Source organism: Papaver somniferum, chromosome 4 (assembly GCF_003573695.1).
Source record: "Papaver somniferum cultivar HN1 chromosome 4, ASM357369v1, whole genome shotgun sequence".
Classification (NCBI taxonomy): Eukaryota; Viridiplantae; Streptophyta; class Magnoliopsida; order Ranunculales; family Papaveraceae; genus Papaver; species Papaver somniferum.
In genome coordinates, this window is record NC_039361.1 from 64,328,307 (window position 1) to 64,333,207 (window position 4,901).

The following is a 4,901-nucleotide window of genomic DNA, read 5'->3' on the forward strand; positions in this document are numbered from 1 at the left end:
TAAGGCTTCTAACCTTTTTGCTATAGCAGCAATTTTGGCATCTGATTCATATCCTCCTTCTACCCTATTAACGTTTCCTCTACTTAAAATAATTGTTTTCTGGGGTGCCCTACTATATTCCCATTGCTGGGTTTTTTCGGCGATTTCATTAAAAAATTCCATCACCGCATCAACAATTTGGTTTTCAAATCCACCAGTGCACAGAGACTCAACCATGGTCGTTGTGGAATAATCTAAACCCTCATAAAGGATCTGAACTAGCCTAACCTTTTCTAAACCATGATGAGGACACTGGGATAATAAATCATTGAACCTTTCCAAATACCTATATAAAGATTCTCCCTTTTGTTGTGAAAATTTGCATATGTCTCAATTGACTCGGAGTCCAAACTATACAGCCACGACTTGGCCTTATCTTTCAGGGAAAATGGGAATAACCTAAGTTTCAAAGCATCATCATCTAAGCCTCTAATTCTTAGAGTACTACAAATTTCCTAAAAATCCCTAACATGGTAATAAGGGTTTTCATTTTCTTTCCCTAAAAAGATTGGGAGCATCTGTAAGGTCCAAGGTTTCAGTTCATAGGGTGCCTCCGTTTCAGCTAACTTAATACACGAAGGACGGGTAGTCCTAGTTAGATTCAACAAAGCTTTCAAAGTTGCTATTTCTGGCGCTATCGGAGCAACAAGGATTCTCTCCTCAGTCAAAGAACGTTCAAAAACATACTTTTCAAAAGCCGAACTTTCTAGATTAAGGTAATCGAGACTCTTCGAACTACTAGGTTTCTCTTTAACAAATCTACCTAGTGCGTCTCTTTTACGTTCAGGCATACAATAAAATTTTATAAATTGGAAGGGTAAGCAAACACAGATCAAGGCCGACTCAACCAAATCAAACCTATTGATTTCTAGCAAACAAAAAGCATGATGGCTCCACTTAGATTGTTTCTAGACCATCTTCTAATCCTTCGAACGGGAATTTTTTACAATTTAAGCAAACCCCTCTGGAATCAATCCGAGTTAACGTAAGTTGAATAGAGGCGAGGGAAGCTTGGTGGAGCTTTGATACCCAAGGCCTCACCGGTATTACAAGGCGGCGCAGTCACTCATTCAACTTATAGAAACCGTCAAGAACTTCGAAGTATGCTTAAAAGAGTAACCAATATTTTTCGAATGACTTTCCTGTTAAGCTCGTTACCCTATCGGTCTCGTTCTAGTAAAAATTTTAGGCTTAGGTTCGCGTAGGTTACGTGTTCCTAAAGCGGGCAAGAAGAGAACGGTAATGAAATCCGAACCCTTATCTTGTTCCAAGTTGCGACAATTTCTTGTTTTAGGATTTCTACGCGTTTCTGAGCTTTCCTTTTTATTCTAAACTCTTCCTTAGATAGATACAAATCTTTGGGAAGGTTTACAGCGTTTTAATCACTCTAAAATTCCCTAAAACAGGTCACACACGTGACTTTCCATATTCTCTTGTTGTGAGAAAAATCTGTCGTTTGAGCCCATTCTAATCGATGTAAACACCCATATCAGATTCCTAGACCCATAAGGAGTCTATCCTATGAAAATCAGAGGTTTAATCGACCTCAAACTCTTTCAAATCACGATTGCCAAAACTGCTCTTTAACTGCATTTTTTTCCCGCCAAAATCCTTTTTTTTGAATGTTGAAGATGGTTGCCCCTTATCCAGAGTAGGGGTGCGATTAGCAACTTCTTGGAAATGGGATGCCCCTTAGTAATTAGGTTGTCCCTTATCCAAAGTGAGAGTCCGAATAGAAAATGTCCTCCGGGTGCTTTCCGATAACTTTTCGAGCCAATTTTTTCCAAAAATGTTTATTAGCCAAAAATACCTACAAATAAATAAAACACCATAATAAGTACAAAAATGAGCCCTATCAATATATAGAATCGAGACAAATCGGACACAAAAATGTGTCTATCAACAACCTAGTATTATCAATCACCTCACAATAATCTTAATCGACACGGCGAAAGAAGATATTGTGGAATCACAAACGATGAGACGAAGATGTTTGTGATTACTTTTTATCTTTCCTTATCGGAGATATAATCTCAAGCCAATTCTTTCAAATTGAACTCGTACGATAGAGAATGGCAAGACCATATCACACAACTACGATAAAGTAGTATCGGTCTGGCTTCACAATCCCAATGAAGTATTTAAGTCGTAGGTTAACGACTAGAGTCGATTCTCCTTTAACCTTAGGTTTTTCCAAAACCCTGTAGGTTAACGACTTGAACACTTCTTTGGGATTGTGAAGCCAAACCTAACTATTTTCTCTTTAGTTGCGTTTCCTGATCTTGGTGTTTTTTATCGTGATTGGGTACTATCTTCTCTAAGATTTGCTCGAGATTTAATCTCCGATAGGCAAGATAAAAAGTAGTCACAAACATCTTCGTCTCATCGTTTGATATTCCACAATATCTTGTTTTGCTACCATACGATTAGGATTATTGTGAGGTGATTGATATTTCTAGGTTGTTCTTCGGGAATATAAGTCCGGTATATCAATTGGTTCATGTTCACCTTGATCTATCAAAATACGGAACAAAACTCATAGGTTTATCTGTGGGAGACATATTTATCTATTCAATAGACTTTTCTGTGTGAGACAGATTGGTTTATAAAGTCTTCGATTTTGGGTCGTACCAACTCTTAGTTGTGGGTGAGATCAATTAAGGGAATCAAGTGCGTAGAGTCTTGCTGGGATTCAGAGACGTAAGGAGCACAAATGTACCTTGATCAGTGTGATATTGGTTAGGGCTCAACTATATTCTAGTCCGAAGTTAACTTAGAGTAGGTTAGTGTTTGTAGCGGCTTAATACAGTGTGGTGTTCAAATATGGACTGGGTCCCATGGTTTTTCTGCATTTGCGGTTTCCTCGTTAACAAAACTTATGGTGTCTGTGTTATTTCTTTTCCGCACTATATTTGTTTATATAATTGATATATCACAGGTTCTGCATAAGTTCAATCAATTGTGAATCCAACCTTTGGTTGTTGATTAATTTGATTGACACTTGGATATTGGTTTTTGATACCGTCCAAGTTATTTCTTATATTCAATCGGGCTCGCAAATTCATATTTGTTTGATTGCAGATTGAATTGAGAAATTGAAATATAACTCTTTGATATACATTTATTAAGATTGGGTCTGACTGTCTAGTTGATTCTCTTGAAAGTATATTGGAGTTAGTCCACACAGTTTCTAAGCAAAATATTTGGTGTGGTTGTTAGACCCCCGCTTTTTCAGTCCTTGGTTACTGCCAATTTAAAACACAGTAGAACTTCGATAAATTAACTATTTCACTAAAATAATAAAATTCTCCGATCCCAACTAGGCTTATACAGGCTAAATTTTAACTCGATAAATTAATAACTTCGCTAAAATAATGATTTTCTCTGGTCCCAAGACTACTAAATTATCGAAGTTTTACTGCACTATTAATCTTTGAAGGATCTACTGCAATTCCCTCACTCGAGACAACATGACCGAGAAACTTAACTTCATTCAACCAAAACTCACACTTACTAAACTTTGCATAAAGCTGATTCTCACGCAACGTTTGAAGAACATCCCGCAAATGTATTTCATGGTCTTCACTAGTCTTTGAATAAATCAGAATATCATCTATAAACATAATCACACATTCATTCAAATATGGACAAAGGACCCTATGCATCAAATTATGAATGCTGCTGGAGCGTTAGACAAACCAAAAGACATAACAAGATATTCGTAGTGCCTTAACGTTGTCCTAAAAGTTTCTTTTGGAATGTCACATTCTTTGATTCTCAACTGATGACACCTTGTCCTAAGGTCAATCTTAAAAAAAATGGCATCTTTCAACTGATCGAACAAATCATCTATCCTTGTAAGTGGATACCTATTCTTAATAATGACTTTATTAAACTCCATATAATTAACACATAACCTAAATGTATTATCCTTTTTTTTCACAAACAAAACAGGAGCACCCCATGGAGAAAAACTAGGTTGAATAAATCCTAAACTTAATAACTCTTCTAGTTCTATCTGTGACTTTAACCCTTTCTCTAATCAGTGTTGCAAGTTGATCTCCATCCCTTTTTCATAATCAAGAGACCGATTCAAAGCAGCCTCATAATTCTTGATTCATAAACACGAAAGTTGTTTTCGCATATCGTGATCCAATCCTCTGATAAATTTCTTTGCTTTTGCTTCATTAGTTGCTATCAACTCTGCTCCATATCACGAAAACCTTGTAAATTTATTATTATAAGCTCTAACAGACATACCACCCTTCGTTAAAGACATGAACTCATAAAATTTCCTATATCTTGCTGCATCAGGTACATACTTGTCTATGAACAAATCTTTAAACCTATTCCAAGTCATTGTTCCACCTTCCTCTTTCGTTACTGCATTCCACCAATCTCGCGATGGTCCTCGAAATCTGTAAGTAACTAACTTGACCCAAGTACCTCTATCATTGGATACATGTTCCAAAACATGTTCTACATTTTGTAACCATTTTTCCGCCTTCTCGGGATCTGGAGGGCTTCCACTGAATTCCTCTGGAACAAGCTTTAGATATTGCTGAAGTAACTGTCCAGGTTATTCTGATTTCGTGCCGGCATAATCATATCCCCTTGGTTTGAAGTCTGATATGTACTCCCTAAGTTATTTCTTGGAGGTAAAATTCCAAGCATTTATTCTAATAACAGTTGGTGTTGCCTCATATCTGCCATAGACTTCATTAATATCTCACATTACTACTCTCAATTTGCTGACCAGATCCACCCTCCAAACTCTGATTTTCAGCATTGTCTTCCATTCTATGCCACCGAAACAAGAACATAAAGATTAATATCTAAACTTTACAAGACATATTATAAGC

The 4,901-nt window shown here is 36.7% G+C and overlaps 1 non-coding gene across 1 annotated transcript; it reads left to right on the forward strand.

The window, feature by feature from the left end:
* The first annotated feature begins 274 nt into the window (after positions 1–274).
* Positions 275–381, forward strand: LOC113276690. Its single transcript, XR_003324608.1, has one exon. It is a non-coding gene; the product is annotated as a small nucleolar RNA R71 (small nucleolar RNA).
* The last annotated feature ends 4,520 nt before the right edge of the window (positions 382–4,901 follow it).